The sequence below is a fragment of the Anser anser genome, assembly GCF_964211835.1.
Source record: "Anser anser genome assembly, chromosome: 5".
NCBI classification, from domain to species: Eukaryota; Metazoa; Chordata; class Aves; order Anseriformes; family Anatidae; genus Anser; species Anser anser.
The window spans coordinates 55067696-55088588 of NC_139725.1; the positions used below are offsets into that span (position 1 = coordinate 55067696).

The following is a 20893-nucleotide window of genomic DNA, read 5'->3' on the forward strand; positions in this document are numbered from 1 at the left end:
CAACTTTTTTTGAAAAAAAAAAAATCAAATTAAAGTGGAATCAATCTGAAAAAAAATTATTTCACAGTCCTGAAAGTGAGATCTTGTTCAAAATCACCAAAGATTCATCCAAAACTTAGGTGTCATATGAAGCTTGACATTCATTGGGAGAAAGATATCATAAGATGCATGTTTGTTTCTACACGACCTACATTGCCTGTCTTTGCAGATCAATGGAGAATCTCCAATGGGTATTAGTGAAAAAGCTGTATTTTGAAGTATCTTGAACTTTAGCAGAAATTTCTGATTTGAAAATTCAGCCAAGATTTTTTTTTTTTTTTGGTGATCATTTAAAATTTTGTGGTCTGCCAATAATGTAGAATTAATGGCAATTTTTGCCAGCATTTTAAAAGATCCAATAAGACTTCTCCCTGATGCAAGTGTTAATTCCATCTCTTCCAGCTGTGGTATATTGCAGACAAAAGGACCTATATCAAAGATTTAGATTGGCTTTTGCTTTTTGATGATCATCATGCTTTTTGATGATCATAGTGAATTTTGATGATTGGCTTTTGCTTTTTGAATGTTTTCTTAGGATCCAGGATGAAACAAAAACATTTGGAAAAACTTTTATGTGGGCACATAAAGTCTTTGTGCTTGTTTTTTGTTTGTTGGTTGGTTGGTTGGTGTGTTGTGTTGTGGGGTGTTTTTTTGTTTGTTTGTTTCAGAAGAACAGAAATGTCCAATACACCTCAGCTACATATTTACCTAATCTACAAAAATCCATCAATTTCATTAAACATTACAGGAGGCAGAAAATTATGAAGTTCTGATTTCTGCCTTTGGGAAACATCACCTCATTCCAGAATTTAGGTTTCATATTGTTTAACATGTTTATATATCCCAAGAATAACTTGTCTCCAGATGGGGTAGTTTGCCAGAATCAAAAGTGTAAAGTTGCCCCATTGGACACAGTAGAAGTACCAAAAACTCCTGTAAGCTATAGCAAGTATAATCCATCCTTTTGCTTATTTCTATTGTGATTTTCAAAAACACAATCAGTAATAAACAAAACAGAAATAAACTGAAGTATATCTTGAAGGATATACAACACGTTTAATGTGATGCAGACTTTGATAAAATATCTGCAATTGACCATACCCCAGCAAGTGATTTACAAGGCATAAATCATTGGTACTTGTCAAGTATTATAGAGGTGAAATCCTGACTCTGATGAAGGGAGTGAGAGTTTTTCTTTGATTTCTAGAGGCCTGGATTTTACCCTGGGCACATTTTTTTTTTCTAAAAACACAAATAACATGGAATTAATTGAATAGACAAATTACATTAAAGTGGGTTTGATGTCTGTTACTCTTTTTAGAAACTCCTTATGCACCAAATACTACACATATTGTAGACCTGAGATGGTACCAAAGAGATGCTGATTTGAATGAGAGACTCTCTTGACATCAAAGAATCAGTAATGTAAGCCCAAATCTTTCATTTATACATCTTTATGATAATTCATGAAACTAGTCATTCAGGTAACTTCACCCAGTAATGTTCTTGAACACGTTTGATTTCAAAAAAAAATATGTTAACACATTCCTTATACGAGGATTTACATACCCTGTATGTACCAAAAAATTGTTTGAATTAGCGTTTTGCCAAACAGCAAAGATGATTACCATCTTTCCAGCAGAACAAGTATTAACCCCTGGCTCACCTAGATGCTTAACTATATGCTTTCCTGTAAAAAAGCAAGCTATGCCTGCCTGCAACAATAGGAGTATTTCCATCAGAATCAGCAGCAGTTCCCGTGTCTTAAATTAGCTGTATCCCCAAACTCTTGCTGAATCACAAGTTTTATGATTAACTTTGTAAAACCCAGTGTTAAATGATGGAGTCTGACATGGACAGCATCCCTTGGTTTCTTTTATCTTCTCAGAGCAATCTGTGATTTCCTCCATGACTTTCCTTTCCCCTGGTGACCTGAGATGACCCAAATTAACTATGATGCACTGTGTGGAAAACATTCTCTCCAATCCATCCTTCCCCATTTCTCACTCTTAATTTATTGGCCACCCACCCCTCTTTTTTTCTTTTTGTTTTTGTCCAAATTTTCCTATTTCCAGCATATGTTTTAAGATTAAAAAATGCTTATTTGGCAGATGGTATAAACACTGTACCTCAACAGATGTTTTTAGTGTCAGTGCAAGAAACGGCCACACGCTGATGCGGTTCTGCTTGGCACTATTTCTTGTCTGGAGAGACTGACGCTGCATGAATATATTCATTTTACTTCTGGTTTCTTTTTGTCATTTTTTTCCCCACTGTTCCCCTCTCATGACGCTGTGGCAAATTTGGTGTTTCTGTGACTTTTTCCGTCTTTGCTTACGACCTTGTTTTAGAAGTTCTCTGTCTTGTTTCTGAAGGCACAAACTGACCTGAATTTACCTTTAAGCTTGTCTCCCTCCCCTTTAACTGTGTTACTAGGAATATGTTTTCAGGTTAACTTCTAGCTTTTACCAACTGCTTTTATGTATCTCAATCTCACTATTCCTATCCAAAATGTATTGCTATGCAGGCACATGTATCAAAATAATTAGGGCCTCAGTGAGTACTATCCACAAGTTCAACAGTTTTTTTCTATTTACTCAGCTGGTCATGTTCTTGTACGAAGAAGGTTTTTTTTCAAGCTGTATTTGAAACAGGGGACAGGTTATATAAGGGCATAATAAAAATATGGCTTTTGTGAAGGCGTAAGCAAGAACCTCTCCATCTAAATCTCCTTCTGTCTCCTAATCTGAAAGGATTTTTCTGGCTTTCTGATGGCAAGGGAGATTGTTCTGCACAAGTTTGTGCCAGGTAACAGCTGAAGATGAGGACTGGAACAGTGGAAAAAAAAAAAAAAAAGCTAAAAGCTATGAATTTAGAGTGCACAATGATCTTAAAAATCTCTGCTGGTTAAGTGTTACCAAATGATGCCATATGAGACACCACAACATTTCCCTAAGCTTGCGAAAGGCCGTAATTGTGGTGCTCCAGATAATTTCATGCGGTAACAGCTTATAAAAGTTGACTCTTTAGTAGAAATCCTATGCCTGATGGCCTAGTACAGATTATCTTGTTCTTTGTTGTCCCTCTGCATGAAGAGTGAATATGGTTAACACACATTATGGAAGAAAGAGAGAAAATCAAGTGATGGTGCACCTGATTTTCAAATAGCAAGCATATCTGCCACATCCACAGCCTCACTATGAGGATGCTCACCTGCCTGCCATGTTTGCTCAGTCTGGATCCTTTGAAAGTGCCCAGCATCCAGAAGGTCAAAATGGACAGTTCCTGCTCTCCAGAGAGCAATGAGAGTTTATCTTCTTTCCCTGCCCTTTATGCAAGCCACCTCCTGGAGGTGCTTATCTCCTCTCCGAACACTGTCTGTGAGCTTGGGCACATGAGTTTTAGGTATGGATATCTTTATGCTGAAGTTATCCCTTTGGAATTCATTCCAGCACTCAAAGAGCACATGATGTCAGCCAGAGGTGTGTGATGTGTTGTTCCCTTCCCCACAATGGCTTTGGGAGAAATGACGCTGCTGTCTAGAAGGAGCAGCACAGGGCACAACTCCAAGGAGTAGCCCCTCTGCTCATGTTGCATTTCACTTCTTACTGATCCTTGCTGGGCTCCCTGGACCTTTCTTCTCTCTCTGCTTTTTGTATGTGGGTGAAGACATCAGTTAAAAAGTTGGGGTGATAGAGCTCAGCTTGACCTTAGATAGCACTCAGTGGACTAGCATACCTCTACTGCAGCAGGCACAAACATACAAGCCTTTAGTGTCAGGGGTACATGTCTCATTCTTCCGGCTGCTTTTCTCACAAACAAATATTTATTTTGGAGGAAGACAGGGAAATCCAATTCTCTACTTGTGGTTTCGATTCCTTTTGTCTGCAACATGTTCTGCTAGGGAAATGATGCACAGCGGTTTCTTTTTCAAATTTGCTTCTGGCTCAGCAAGAAGGTGGGTGGCAGGGCAGTTGGAAGTCATCAAGCATAAGTAATAATGTTTAGTAACCTTTTGTGTAACTCAGTCCTCCAACATTTTCAATGTCTTCCTTTTCCTGTTCTTATTGGGGGACAGATCCTGAGTAACGGGGTCCTGAGTAACTTCAAATTTAGCTGAGACATTCCAAGTCCTAAACTTAAGCCCACAAACTTTGCACAGAAAAGCATCACAAAATCTTTCTTATCCATACTGCAAAAGGGAGCCAACCACACAACTGGGGTAAAGAGGAGCAAGTCTCCCAAGGGCAGTAGAAGAAGGCAGCAACAGAAGCATTAACATGAGCAGGCCACAATAACCTCCTCACACTACGAGTCAAATCCTAATCTCCTGGTCACCACTTGAGTAGATAAGGATCTTTATGGAATATTTATACTAAAGATAGAGCAGGTGTCAGATTTTTCTCAGCACAGTGGTAAGCATAGCTGCCTTATTGCCACCAATTAAGCAAACGTTAGCATGAAAGACATGTTTAGAAAAAAAAAAAAAAGAAAGAAAGAAAGAAAAAAAACACTCCCCTAGATCACAGTAGTTGCAATTGGTTACTTGCTAATGACAAACAGTGATGACTGGTGATATTTATTCATGTGGTAGATTTTCAAAGCAAAAAGTAGAGTTTAGTATCCCCAGCTAAAGCTTTCCCAAGAACAATATGATAGACCATTCAATGTGCTAATACTCAGTTCTAGTCATATTTTTCACGTGCAGATTTTGGAAAGAGAGATTCCTTACTGGAAAATTGATTTTTTTCTTCATACATTTAATGCATAAATACATTCATGCCATGGAAGTAGGCAGGAGAAATACCTGGTTTTTGACCATGTAAGCTTTCCTTCTAAAATAGTTTCTCTCTTGTTCCTTTCTCTAGAGGACAAACTGATTCTGTCTTTCTTGATGTCCACTGTCAGGAGAAAAGGTGAATGTGAATCTATATTCACATTCTGAAAAAAGTTTTCTTAAATAAGTTGTTCTTCTGTTTTACAGTGATCCCCCAAATACATATTGACACGACATTAGCACAGACGACACAACAGAGAGCTCCAGGTCAATTCTCAGCATATGATAGGAAAAACAAAATTTCTCAGTATTACTACCCACTTAGCTGAAGTGGCATGTTCTCCAATCACAGATGCAGCCTTGACTGCTGTATCAAAACACTCCATGACAGCTCTTATCTACATGAACAGTCTGAATGCAGAGATGGCAATATCCCCACATCATTCAGCTGGTGGCAGAAAGAGCCTCAGAAATTTAAATTTCTGAGATAGAATTCCAAGCCAGTAATAAGGATGGGTCTCAAAAGAAACCTCCCATAAGGACTTGATACAAGACACAGAAAAAGACCTTCCTATCCTCCAGGAGGAAGCAAACTAACAGTAAACGTATCTTACGTATGGCAAATATATCAGTGAGCAAGTTGCTATAGATTCATGGGAAGGATGTGAGAAAGGTTCTTAACACAAGTTTCAAGTCTTACAGAGGAGAAAAGTCCATAAAAAATGGAAACAGCTTGATTAACCCTTTTAGAATATTGAGGACCAGGATCCAGAAATCCATCCACATGAAATGGAGGATGCTGCCCATTTTGTAAGTAGACTCTTTTTGTAACATTGTACATTTGTAAGTAGACTCTTCTTAACCATCTAACTAATAGTTCAACAGAATTGAAAAAAAAAAAAAAAGTAACTCAATTAATCCAATCTAAAAAAGTAAACTAGCCTTTTCAGTAACATCCAGGGTTTGCCTTGACCCTGGGGGATGAGAAAAGAAACAGCCATAGAAACAGTACAAGCCAACACTTATGTCTCAAAGAAGTACAAGTATTCATCCTGAAACTCTCCACGCATTTCTAGAAATGAATACTAGGCAGACATCACTAAAGACTGAGGACTCCTTTTCTTGTGCTATAACTCTCTCTCTGAAGTCTATCAAAAGATTCCCATTCCTGGAAGTGTTTAAGGCCGGACTGGATGGGGCTTGATCTAGTGGGAGCTGTTCCTTCCCATGACAGGGTGGGTGGAATTAGGTGATCTTTAAAGCCCCATCCAACCCAAGCTATTCTATGATCCTGCAACAGCTCAGAAAAGCATTGAAGAATGAGCTCTCTCTCAAGCTTCCAACAAACTTTCTGCCCACCCATGGTTATTTGCATTTATTGACTCTCATAAAATGAGCTTTTTATTCAAAGAAGAGAAATAAAGAAACTTCTGCTGGTACTGAAATCTTGGGTTTGATCTCTGGGCTAATGAAGGAAATGTGCTCCTAACACCTCAACTTCATACAGCTGGTGCTGGAAATAGTTGCCAGAAGGGTTGGGGACATTCACAGTGTTAGAGATGAAGGCCCTGGGTTAGTGTCATGTCCCAGTGATCATGACAACCAAGAGATTCCCAGATGAATAGTCATGGATTAGATAGTCAACAGACTGCTTCCAACCACTTGGCCCAGAGATCTGCAGCAATAAAGGCATAGAAGATGGCTTCTTTTCCTGACAGATTTACTGGGCACATGGAATCTGGGTTAAACGGCCTTAAAAACAAGGAAGAGTGTAAGAAAGATTTTCAGAGCATAGGTACATCCTCTAAACCACTTGCAAAATTTTGTGCATGAAATCTTCATTGTAGTCAAAGTAGAAAAGCACAATCTGACCTAGCACATGTGGTTTCTGATTTAAATAAATAATTAACTAATTAACTAATTAAAAGAAAAATATCAAAGCACTGGAGGAGAGGTTTCTGAAGAAGTGAGATGAACACATAGAAGGTATACACAACTCCTAAGTCAGAGTTAAGGTTGCTGAAAGAATAAAGTATTTGTTCTCAATGACAAGGTGTATGTATACCCTCTGTGTGAATGTATATGTTGATATTATTAAAAGCCTTAAGATCATTGAATCATAGAATCACAGGTAATCTTATACATCTAGTCTTACATAACCCATACTTTCTGAATATATTTCAAAATAAAAAAATTCACTGGTGGAACTTGAAGCAATTCTTTGCAATGGTGTAACAAAAAATAAAAAATAAAAAAAACTGACTTTAATCCTTAAATTGACAAGACAGATTTCAATATTCACCTTATGAAAAGAGCAAACGATGGTTTTATAAATTCTTAGTTTATATTACTGTGACTTGGAAACTATTTTTTAAAATGATATTATATTGGAGGTCATGATTTTCCAAATACTGAAGCACTTGTTTATAGTTTGGTGTTTAATAACCAAGTGCATTAAACATTTTGTGCTCTAAATTTACCAGTTCTTGGATATTTACCAAATTCTCTGCAGTGTGCTGCTCCAGGAAAACACTATCCAAGTTTTGATGACAGCTTAAATTACTTTATACTTTTACAGCATTAATAATTTGCAATATTAGAAATACACTGAAAAGAGGCAATTAATTACTATCATGAAGCAAAGCCTAAGACAAGCTTTAATTACTGTTGTCAAGCTAATCCCAGATTTATGTTTCATATTTACTTCTCTCCCTTATTATCTGCTTTTATTTTGGATTTATGGGAAGTTTATTTTTCATTAGAAGTGTTTTTGATGCACACACAGATTGTCAAGCCATCCTCAGTGACTGTTAAATGCCAACCTGTATAGATGAAGTTTTGAAACCAGACTGTGGTTACCATACTCAGCTGTGGATGTACTAAAATTAGGCACATGTATTCCCATTTAGCCACTTGAGTTATTCACATCACTAAAAAAAGGCCACTTGTTTAGGTGCCTTTAGTTAAGTGACTAAATTGAGACCCCATGTGGCATGCATATTACAAAATAACAAGAGCTTGTTCCTTAATAGGCTCCCATGAAAGCCAACAGGAATTTAGCCATAGAATTCAAAGGGGACAGACTGCACCCAACTAGTGGATTGTGTAATAGCTTTTATTTTGATGTTAGGTTTTTGGTACTTTTTCTCAGTAAAAGATTGAAAACACAAGTTAATAAATCTTCTAATTAAACCACTTACCAATTTTACAACATTAGTGTTGGGATAAGAACAAGCAAAAAGAAAGGCAATTATAAAAGCGGAAAAGAAACAAAGACAAAGGAAGAAAACGGGACAAGTAGGTGGACTCTGTCTTTGGCTGTTGGTTTGGCTCTTTCACTCTCTCCAAGCAGTCCTTTGGGGATCCAGACTAGGCAACAGATTTCAAAGGTGTTGACAAGCCTGGCAGACCAGAGATTTCAATTTGTCCCCCATCAACAATGCCAGGCAGCTGTAAATGACTCTAACATTCTCTGCTTCATGATCGTTCCAGGATTAGGGATAGGTTTTTGCTTTAAGTCCATTATGGACTCCCTGCTCAGAGGCTCAAGCTTACTTAGACAGTGAATGCTTTCAGTCTATAAGCCACCAGTCTAGTTTCTTTTTCTTTAGCCAAGATAAAAGGGGCAGAAATCTTTTAAAAGGTGGATAAGCACTTCCACATTTTTCTCTTATTTGCTCCCATTTTCAGGAAACAAACAAGAAAACTATGACAGGGCCCCACTCAACCATCTTTCTTTCACAAGGATGGGTATGTATGTTCTGAAATGTCTTCAACAGTTTGGAAATCTTCCATCATTAATTTGAAGGCATATTAAAAATTTTGTTCTTGCATACAGGACTTACAGAACCAATTTGTTCAAAAGTAATATTACTTAGAATTTTAGCAAAGGGTGGGCACTTTTCTCCAAATTCTTCCTTTCCAGCTTGGGCCAGTTTCTTCTGATAAAACAAAAATTCTTGATAACTTAGCTCAGCATCACCTTCTAAACAGAATCAGGAAGAGGGCATTATCCATTGAAACTTCATGAGCACCCATGGATATAACCTCTCCGTCCAACCCAGTAAGCAGATATAAGGCACTTGCATAGCCATGCTACTTTATAGATCAGTGGGGCCACCAGAAACATTGGACATTACAGACTCCTTTTTCCTTATAACATGACAGGTCAGGGTTATTAAACTTTGGTTTGCAATACGAGGATACAGAATGGACAAAAATGACTGAAAAACAGATGACATTTTTTCATATCTTTGTAAAAAATAAAATAAAATAAAATTTAAAGTTTTTTTTTCTTTTTTTATCTGTATTTTCTGCATTGCAAATCTGAGGTTTTGGCTCAAAGACAAAATCTCTTAATTTCTGGATAGTTGTGATGTTTCACACTGAACCACTAAAATAAATGGAGTTCTGCCATTGGCTTCACTGGAAACTGGCACCAAGCCTTCATTTGGTAATTTCATGTCTGTTTTACAGCTGTAAACCAACGCACAAAGCATATGGTTTCTGATGCCTCACAAGTTAGAAGAACTGCCTAATGAACATCATCTTAGCAAATCACTCTTTTATGTATAATTTATTATGTCTTCATCAGTGAAACCAACTCAAAGCACAAATGCAAAGCAAATATATTGGGGTTGAAATTAGAACTACAACAGAATACACAATGGTAAATGTGCAAAACATTTTATCTTTCTTCAGTAGTTCTAACGGAAGCCTTCACAAACTTGAAGAAGACTCTACTACAAACAAATACTGCCTTCATTCAGCAGACTTTGCAAAGTTGAAGAGCTTGGAAAAAAGTGAGAGGGGAGGGGAGGGGAGGGGAGGGGAGGGGAGGGGAGGGGAGGGGAGGGGAGGGGAGGGGAGGGAGGGAGGGGAGGGGAGGGGAGGGGAGGGGAGGGGAGGGGAGGGGAGGGAAGTTTCTTGTCCCTGAGTAAAATCAACATGGATGTTCAAGTCAGTACCTTGCAAAAATTAATTAATTAATTAATTAATTAATTAATTAAGATTAGTTAAATGCCACTCTGGAAAATATCAAGAGAATTACATTTTTTTAAACTACTTTTTTTTTTCCTGCCAATCTCTGTCTTCCCAGCAGGTGTCAATAGCAAAAATTGCATCCAGTGATTCTAAAACACAATGTGTTCTGAAACACGTGGCTGAATGTCAAGAAATACTTTTTTATCTTATTTTTAGTTTCATGGCCTAAATCATTAATTTGCAGTGTGCCACACATAACTCAGTTTAAGCATAAAATTATCTCTGGATATAGCATTTCTAAAGTGTTGCCAAACTGGTCACTTTAAGTTGTTTATCATCTCACTGTTTAATCTGCGTAGAGTTAAAAAGAAACAGAGGGTTTTCTGTATATGTACAAATACTGGGACAGGGAGAGGAGAAATACAACAATATTAACAGAGTATTTCTCAGCCTTCCTAGCTACGCTTGTTCTGTTTGTCTGCTCAGCTTCTTGCCAACCTTAAAATTCATTAATATGAAAAATACTGAGTTCACTGGCTGCAACACCTCCATTGTAGAAATCAGACTACTACTATCTACCACATGTTCAGGCACAAACCCAAGTTCATTCTCTTCTTCTTCAATCTTCTCCCTCCATCTCACTAAAGATCCACAAAATTGCCTGTGGAAACAAATGTTTTAGAAAAAAGTCCTGTCAAGGACAATCCCTAATGCTGCCACTTTATGCACAGCGCCACAACAAGAGAGCACAGAACTTCATGGAGGCCACTGGGGTACTGCCTGGGTGCGGGGATGTTCCCACATGGAAGAGATTATAGAATTGGAGAATGAAGCCAAGCAATTTGTTAATCCTTCCTATGATCATGTATTTTGCATATGTTGTGCAGCAACATACCTTTCAGTTGGGACTGGTTATGTTATGCTGAAGTTCATCTTACGTAACACTGATCAGTTAGACCACAGATGCTGAATTAAGTGGGCCTTCAGGAGTTGGCCTTCTTGCCCCTGAATGATTACAGAACCAAGAGCAAAGTGTACCAGGAGTAAAATAAATCAAGAACTGAAGAACAACAGTTAAAACAGGGCTCTATATGGACTCTTTATCCCAAATTGTCTTGTTTTTGTTTTTTTGCCATCTGAGCAGATTTTTGATCGCTGCAAACTGTGTCCAGGTTTCCTTAGAGTTCTGCCAGAAATAAGAGCTGGGGCATGTTTATTTCTGAGGGCAGATCCAAGAGAGGGGATAAGTTCATCCAGCTAGCAGGCGCTAGCATCCAAGGAAGTGAAAGAGGACACAGGGAAGGTTTATAAATCCATAGCTTTAGAAACAGCAATGGATTTATCAGTAGCCATTCCTACAGATACACAGCTTTGGAAGTGGAACAGGAGGTTGATGGGATGGATGCTCAGGTGGAAAAGAGTTTGAATATAAACAGAAGTAAGGAATAGATAAATATCCAGGGCATAGTGGAGGAGAAGAAAGCTTCAAGCAATTACTTCAGTAAGACACTGTTACACCCACTGATACCTGGTATTTCCACCTCCTCTCCTCAACCTAACAAGGACATCTGGATACATATTTTCTGGAGTTCCTTTTTGAATTTCTGGAAATACAACAGTTCTAAATCACAGTCCTGAGAAAAGCTTAAGACATCTAGAAACATGGAACACCACCAAATATTTCGACAGAGGTGCACTGTGCCTGTGGAGAGACAGGAACCACTGAAAGAAAAACAGTCAGTAAGGCAGTCATGCTCTTTACTTTCATAGTGGAGCTGAAGCATTTATATTCCTGATACTAAGTACAGCAGACTTAGTCTCGCAGTCAAAGACTCGCAAATAAGAAACAATGCACAAATGTACCTTTTAACAGTAAGAATAGAAAGAAGAGGGAAGTCTAAGGAATCACACTCATCATTCAGTGCTGACCAAATTTCCTATATGTGACAAGACTGTATCTGGAATAAAAATTTCAGAACAACATTACTAGGAGACTTAGAATTAATCTATGATAAGTGTTAAACCAAGAAGCTCCAATATGCCATAAATCTCTTACCTACAGATCTCAGCCAGAGAGCTCTCACACTCCAAACTGGAGACTTGTGGTGTATGTCATAGGTATGCCTTTCATGACAGTATTGTCTAATTTTTTTAAGTGCCAGTGCTTGGGGACCTTTGTTTATGTTAGTGCATATGCACACCTATTATACTGCACAACATATGACAGCAAAGGCTAAGTTTTTTTTTTATTATTATTCCTTTTGGCGGGATTGTTGTGCTTTTTTGTTTGGGGCTTTTTTATTTTTATTTTATTTTATTTTTTGGTGTATATGTGTGTGTGTGTTTTGTTGTTTGTTTGAGTAACTGTAACTTCAGGAATAGGTGTAATTATAGCACAGCAAGCCTCCTGCAGCCTGCTTCCCACAACCCAGAGATGTTCAGCAGGAACCATTTGATCACCAGCTGCTGCCTAAACACTTGAAGCCCACTTGAATGTCCAATCCCTACTCATCCACTTGAGCGGCAGCCACCTTGAAGAGGAAGGTAGAAAGTAACACCTTAGCAAGAAGAGGGCTGCTTGCTCTACCGAATGGCTCAGTGTGGCTACTTGACTTGGGGTAGCCAAGGTGGAAGAGCTGCTGCTCAGGAAGTGGGCAACTCCTCTGGGGGGTGGAAGGACACAGATGGCAGATGCTTATGAGAGAGTGCCTGCAGCTTGTGCTGAGTAGTGGATGGCACTGGTTGTCTCAAGGAGCTGAGGAAATGTAATTACTGCAGGAGGAACACTGCTTGCACTGGAAGTACAAATCACTCTGAAGGTGTTCAATCTGTAGTACAAAGGTGCAGGAGCATAGGTATTTGAGTGGGACAGGACAGGAGTGCTGTGCTGATCTGCAGGAGTTTGGGGACACATCTGTTTCTTTCACACTGAATTTGAGTTTGGTTTCTGTAGTTGAACCATCCTAGCTTTCAGTACCAGCTCTGGCCAAATATAGTCACCTTTGAGCACTGACTGCTAAACATGACAGTGAGTGCCTGGTGCAATCCAAAAAATAATAATGGTGCACACTTGTTATAAGCTTCATGTTCCGCCAACATCACATACGCTGGTGTCATTTCAGCATGGTGGGTGGTGGGAACTCCATGAAGCTTTGGGAACTTAGAGATGTTAGAATTCAGAAATGAATCTGTTTCCCTTCTTTTTGTTTTCTTCTTTTCCAACTGGATATAGATCTGTCTAGGCAGAGAGAAGTTATATTAATAATTTCATTATTATTACTACTAGAGCTAACAAAACATCCTAAGTGCTTTAAAAATAGGTCAGTTCTTCTTGTTAGTGGGAGGAAATTTCATGTACAAGATCTGGCTGAGTTGTCCGTCTCAACCTGGTTAAGTGTGGGAAGGGGGTGACTGCCCTCACACTCCTCTCTGAGTGTCTCCTAAGCAAGCCCTTTAGAGTTCATGATTTACCCCTGTGCCATCAGGTGCAGTGAGTACTAATTGCTTCCTCTTACACCAGCTGGGCATTTTGGTCAGCATTTATTTTCAGGATAATTTGCACTGTTTATTTTTATTTATTTATTTATTTTTTGCTTCAGTTGAGAATGCAAATGGCTGTTAGGTTGCAGAAAAAAGGAAAAAAAAAGTTAACTTTGGTGAAGGATACTGTAAGTGCTATGCGGGAATCACGTTTTTCAGTGGGACCCAGCATATAAGCATTTATGTAACCTAGATTTACAAGTTTGTAAAGATGTCCCTCTCACACTTTGATGGCCTGGTCATGAATATTACATAAAGTTCAAATTTTGGTGCTGAGATTAGCCACTGTTCATTCCCTTGAAATGATGAACACCTCAGGTTGAACAGCTGATTTTTGAGAAAACTGTATCATTTTTATTACAGCACTAAAATCAAAGAACTGTAAATTTGCCTTTTTAATTGTACAAGCTAACTTTTAATCCAAAATAATTTATAATTTTAAGGAGGCTAGAATAGTACTGGTAAGCAAACTAAAGCAATTCTGTTCCTTCTCAACTGCAATTGCAGTCTGCATTTCCCTTCCTTCTTTCCCTAGATCAGCCTCATGAAATTTATCTTGCCCTGCTAAAACAACAACAACAAAAACTTACCAATCTCTGAGAAGTTGCAGGTGATCTAAAAGTCAGCCATAGCAACAGTTCATGCTGTATGGACTGGAATTTTTAGGCAACTGCCATTAGCCTTTTTTCTAATGGAAGATATAACATATACTAATTGATGCCAGCAAGAAAACTGCACTAATTTTTCATAGGACTGAAGAATATCTGGTCAAAGTGAATCCAGATTTGAAACTCTGACTAGTGATATCATTTGATCCAAGGAACAGATTAACAGAACATAGGCTAACAGAAATCCTTGTGTAAAAAGCACATTGCATTATGTCAAATTCAGAGATCTTGAAATGAGCTTGGTATAGGTAATTCTGTAATCAAATTCTCTAAAATAGACACAAAAAGATACCACTTGGAATGTCTTTGATCCACCGCTGTGAGTATTTTTACGAACAATCCCAACGCAAGGATCTGAGTTAGCTACCTAAATTAGTTACTTGTGACACATTCTATAAGTGGTTCAGGCAGACAGGTTTCTGCAGCAGCGGGGAGACTCAGTGCATCTAGGCTAGATATTTGTACTGAACTGCCCTAGAAGGAACTTCTTGCCTTCCCTATTCAGGAAGAGTTTGGTAAATCTTCTCAGGCCTCTTTTGAAGCAACAGAAGTCCTTAAGAGGTTTTGTGTTAAAGCAAATGATCTACCTCATCCACAATATTTCCTTTCAAAGGACTTGAGGTTTTCCATGTAATGCTGTCACAATTTCTGTCAACTGACTCTACAAAGATATCTTGAATCATAGAGCAAGTGTTGGAATACTTAGCATGAGCAGAAAGTGATTGTTCAGGCAGTGCCTGTAGAGATACAGAGGACAATGACTGCTAGAGCAAACTAGCCTGGCATGGATTCTTCACCTCTTTGCATTCTTAAATCAAGACTAGATGTCTTTCTGAACTACAACTTCTAATCAAAGGTAATTTGGCTCAATCCATGAGTAACTAGTTTAAATTATGTAACTTCTACTGTATAGGAGCATGGACTAAATTATATAAAGATTATTTCCTGCAAAATGTTGTTATTAAAAATAAATCTTCAAATTTCATCTCACACTCAGGGGTTTATTAAGGAGGTCACCAGAGATTTGTGAGGTCTATTTGAACAATTATTTTAATCCTGAGTATGAAAGAGAGAGAAATTTAGCAGATATAATGTGAACTTAGAAACACAGATGATTATGAAAAATCATACTCGGCAACTACTCAACTACTTCAAGACAAAACAATCTATGCTTTTGCAACGGTCCTGGATTCTTGCCCCAAGTTGCTGCTTGTTTCAAAGAAGCTGTATGGTTATGTAAAGTGCTACTAAGCTGAGAAGCACCAAGATTAGGGTCTGTTGAATTTTTAGCTATTGATAATACACAGTTAACAAACAAATTAGCCTGTACAGTTAGAAATGCCATCTGCAAAGAGCAAAATTTAAGACAGTCTTGCTTTTACACTTTTGGTGTACTTCTATTGTTCACTTTCTAAAAACACTTATGGCACAGAACTGACACTGTGATGGAAATAAGGTTCAGATCATCTCGCTGTAAGATACTAACAACCAATAACATTCTCTACCATAAGTAAAAGTACATCAAGTATTCCCTGTGCAATTAAGGGAACTGGCATATTTTTAATGGCACAGCTTATTTCAAAATTAAAGGTGTGCATATTTTCCAAAATTGAATTCAATAGAAAATAAAAATACAATTAATCAAATACACTTTTCATTAATTTCTCAGCTAGTTCAAGAATTTCATGTTTATTTTTTCAACAGAAAGCTGCTTAATGATAAATTATAATAAATGCAGGCTAGACCCTTCCCTAGAAAAGGTTCTGTCCAGATGTATTTTTATTGGGAATGGATTGCAATCACTACAGGAAGACAATGAGTTGCCTTTTTCAGTATACAGAAATTACAAATCAAAAACTTGTTTTTCAAAACTGAAGGTGAAAGCACAGGAAAACTACTCTAAAGGACATCTGTCACTTTAGAAAACTTGTAACAAAAACATATATATATATATATATATATATTTACCATAGCAACATACAAGAAAACTACCAGGAGAGTGTTTTAAATCAAGGCATTCAGTTCTGTACACAACTGTTCTGCATTTAGTTTTTTAGTTCACTTTACTCTTATCTGTTTGCCCAGGACTAATTCAGACTAAGAAGCTATATGTCACTCAGTAAACAACAGTATAATTAAAAGTCCTACTGCTACAGCTGGTTTGAAGCATTTTAGGTCTTGGGAATTACAAGGAACTCATTAAAAATAAAAAGGGTGTAATCAGATCCCCCTTGTACAGTTTAATGGGCAAGAGTAATTTCATGATTGCAATTGGTTTGAATATAGCGTATTGCTCTAATTATGTATCTCATGTATACACACAAAGACTAGAATCTATCTATATAATCATGATGATTTAAAATATTCTTGATGACTTTCACGATTACATTTAATCTGGGGAAACTATTTAAAAATCACAAGATCGCTTTATACCGTGATGTTAAGATAGAACTACATTAATGATGGACACCAGACACACATTTAAACTAGCCATTGCGATGTAGTGTCCAGCCTTCTGGACAAATGTAGCAAAGAGAAGCAGACTCATGTCTGTAGCATTTTCTTTTTTAAAATACCAAACAACTAAACCACGTTTCATTGTTCAGCATGCCACTGGTGAGGATACCTACACATGTTAGTTTTTTCTGTGCCATACTATACTTTCTGGAAAAGTCATTCCAGACTGATGTCAGTTTGAGTATATGAAGGCTGCAGACTTGTTATAATTGTAGTACTAAAAAAAACATGCTTGTGCTAATACTTTCCATATTCCATTTCAGTCCAGTGTAATTTTTGCTTACTTTTTAACAAAATCAGTTCTGTCAGTTTTTGTGTTATTAGATGAAATGTACTTTTCCCAAATAAATTGTACACCGAAGTGCCTCAGATAAAGCTGAAACTAGAAACATCAAACGCTAGATTCTGTAGATCAGACCAGTGATTCAGAAAGCAACAGAAGTCTGAATCTCACAGGCTGGCATTTCTAAACTACAGCTATTTTATATCAGCATGTTTAAACTACTAGATCTTGGAGTGCTGCTTTTTATAGCAGAAGTTCTGCAGATTAGTACGTTTGTTTTTTTTTTCCTAAAAAGCCTTAAATAAGAATGCTGCCATTATGCAAATATACTTTAAAATACATTTGTTTAAAAACAAAACAAAATAAACAAACAAACAAAAAACTTAATGTTTTCTTTCTCCTCTTTCTCTTCATTTCTCTTTTAGTTAAAATAACTCTGGTAAGTGAAAAGCCTGATTCTACAAAGTTCTGATTAGCTCCTGCAAAAGTAAAACCAATGGAAGGTAACCATGGTCAGCGCCTGTATAAACAGGCTTACCTGCCAAATCAAGAGAAATACTGAGAAATACTGAGAAAGCAAAAACATAAAAGAGCTAGTGGAAAGGCTGGTGTATATTTAGTGGAAACACTTCTTTTTGATTTTAGCACTTTGAGTTTAACTTCAGAACTAAGAGAGTAAATGAAATGATTTATTTTTAGCCAGTACACAGGGTATAGAGTTGAAATTGTTTCTGCTGCCCAGAGGAGAGGACATAGGGTTCATAATATAAGACAGGGATATTCATTATACAGCAGTTTGAATCATGGAAGTTATCTGGATGGTATACTATCATCACACATGGTGCATAGCTCCAAAGTTTGGGGTACCTTTGGATAAGAGTCCAAACTGCATTGATTCAGGCCTGTGTTTACTTGTTTAAAACTTCTGAATATTTCTCTTTTCATGAGGTTTACAGTCTGATTCCACACTCAGTGTTGCTTCAAATTGTGCAACTGCATTTTAATCATTTGGGAACAGCTTCACTTGATCTCCAGTAATTTCATTGAAATATGTTTCATTATTTATATTGGAATTATCTGATTGTTCACAAAGTATGTTTTGCACACCTTTTGCATTCTAAAACTTTGGAAATTAAGTCCTAGATATCACTATCTTAAAGTTTTATTTCAGTTCACAGTAACATTTCATACTTTAATCAAGAAAATATTTCTGAACACAACAGAAAACACATGACATTAATTCTGGATATTTTTCATCTGCTTTGTCTATATCAGTTCAGGTAGCTGCTGCACCAAATGCTTAATAAAAGTATTGTGTTTAATTTACAAAGAACTCTATTCAATGAAAGAGCAGAATACCCTTTTGGCTTGCCCAACTGGATACATAACAGAGACATCTGGAAAATTGGCCTAATTTCACATTGTAAAATAATGCAGAAAAATAAGAAAATCTTTCCCTGTTTTCCTTTACTGACTAAGAATTATATCATGTAGGTGATTATAGGCGTAAAGGACATCATTACATATACTGCTGATGCTATTTTAATTATTTTTTCTGATTCCTATTTAAGAACTCATTTCTTTTATCACTTACATCTGACATATTCCTGCTGTTATGCTGACATTTCCAGTGAATTGTTTCCTCCAAAATCAGGGAGAGTCTCTCAGGTCAATTTTGAGTTATTCATTTTGTATTTATTTACAGATGCAGAAAATAGATCCGCCATGGCTTTGTTTCCTCTCAAGCTGTCTTGGGCTAATTCTTTTCCTATCATGGGGCCACTCTGTCCCTATTTAACTTGATTATATTTAAATTATGTCCTGTAACCTTTGCCATTATTTTTTCATTAATAGAAAAAAGATGATACACTATTAATGTGGCTAAATTTTCCATTTAAACCATTCAAACTTCAATACTTAATATATTTGAGATTGCCTAAAATTTTCCCCCCATCAAGAACAAAGAGAAACATATTGGTAAAATAAGCAACTTAAGGATGACAAGCTTACTGTCAGTATTCTGCTCAGCATGTAAAGTTGGCAGCTGCTTAACACTTATTCCACTTTCATAATGATGGACACTGGAAAATGTAGTATTTTTCTCTCTCAGCCTTTCCTAATTCACTCCATATGTAAGCAGAACTTCCATACACTTACCTCATGCACCCAGATTTCAAGCACCCCCTCCCCATGTAGGGGCAAGGTCTCTAAAGCAAAAAAAAAAAAAAAAAAGTACCTTGGTGGTTTGTGGTTTTTCATACACACTCTCATTCTCACATACTCAGAACCACTAAAAATCAGCAACTCCCTAGAGAGCTAGGATTTAATTTGGATCACACGTTACCAGCCAGACTAGAGAGTATCTTTACAATAACAATATTTACTTATATTCATAAACAGATGGTAAAACAGCACAGAGAGAAATGCTTGAAGAAAAGTGAGCAGTTTTGTACAAAAACAATGGCCACACGAGATACAGATTGATTTGCTTTCTATTAACAGGTATGCATACAATATTTAATTCTTGAATAAGTATAGCTTGTTTTTTCAAAATATAATGTAGGTTAGATACTTCTTCCTTATGTGTGTATCTTAAAACTGAAAATCAGGTTTACTCTATTCCTCTATTTCTTTGGTCACTGCCTTTTTACAATGCAAGACAGAAACCATGAAACTCAGCACTAGTACACACAGCTCCAGAACGCCTTTTTCTAGAGATGTTTCCAAAAAGCTGACTTCACTGGCCATAGTTATATGTGGCCATGTGCAGAAATACCACAGATGGACACAAATACCAAAGCAGAACCTAACTCCCATAGCTGTTTAGCTATTTTCTATAACCATCGCTATTCTTTGGAATATATGCAAGACTAATATAGTTTTTACTTTGGTTCATTTCTCTCTCCCTATAAAAGTATTATCCCAGATGACTATATATTTTTCTCCCTTTTTAAGAAGGCTGGTTCATATTGGTTTACCCTTCTCAGTTATTTTAACATGTCCTATTTCATTCAAATCTTAATCTATAATCAGGCTCTTCAAATTGTGCTTTCACTTGACTTTTGTTTTATACACAATCTGCCTTGAGGTGAACACTCTCCTGAGACACATACATACTTTTTAAGATAATTCCATTAAGAAAGCATTCTTCTATAATGTAGGTTTTCTTGATTTCTATCAGAGTAGTAGAGCTCTCCCCACAACACCCAGTAAGACAGCAGTAGTCTCTACCCCTTAAAAAAAATAATAATAAAATAAAGGCAAAGGAAAAATTCAGAAAGAACAATTATTTATGCAACTCAGAGAGGAAAGTCAGCAGGAATTGGTACTACATAATCCCTTATGTAGCTAAGGGACAATTTGCTCATTAAGCTATACTGGGTAATATGAAAGTTGAATCTAGGCTACAAAAGTCAACCGGAGTTAATATGCATAATACAGAAACTTTAACCATCAGTCACTTCCTGAAAAATTGTCCAGCTGACTCTCTCTGACAGATATACTTCTACCATTGTTCTGTTTCACAACTTTCTATCCATTTATAGGATCCCTTCAGACACAGAAGATAGTCTGCTTAAAAGGTGGCAGAAGACTTAGTGCAACTAAAGATCCTGCTAAAGAAAATAATTTTTATGCGTTTTATTTTCTGAAATATATAAGACCATTTTTTTCCTATGACCAACTGCAAAATTACAGTACTCCTTTTTCACGACTCATTCATTGACCCTAACCATACTAATAAAAGACAATCTGGTTCTTTTGAGTTAATATTCCTTGGGACAATTTACTACAGATGTGGAAGAAAACCTCAGCCCAGCATGAAAATGAAGACTTATTTAATAATTATTTTAAGCATTCATTTGAAATTATTTGTGTTTGCAAACCATGTAAAGATTTATTTCCAAGATATATGAATGTCTAAGCACATGTTCTGTTTCTGTTTGATTGCTCATTCAAACTGGCAAACAACAACAACAACAAAATGTAGCAAATGAAGAGTACTGTGGTCATTTTTGCAAGTTAGTATGTGTTTACCTGGCAAACCTCAGAGGAGAAGGAAGACTGCTGTAAACAGTTCATTTGTAC

The 20893-nt window shown here is 36.9% G+C and overlaps 1 protein-coding gene across 2 annotated transcripts in view; it reads right to left on the reverse strand.

Moving 5' to 3' along the window:
* The window catches only part of LOC310901091 (uncharacterized protein), a 247086-nt gene that overhangs the window by 61487 nt on the left and 164706 nt on the right, over positions 1 to 20893 (reverse strand). The gene's annotated exons all lie outside the window — the stretch shown is intronic.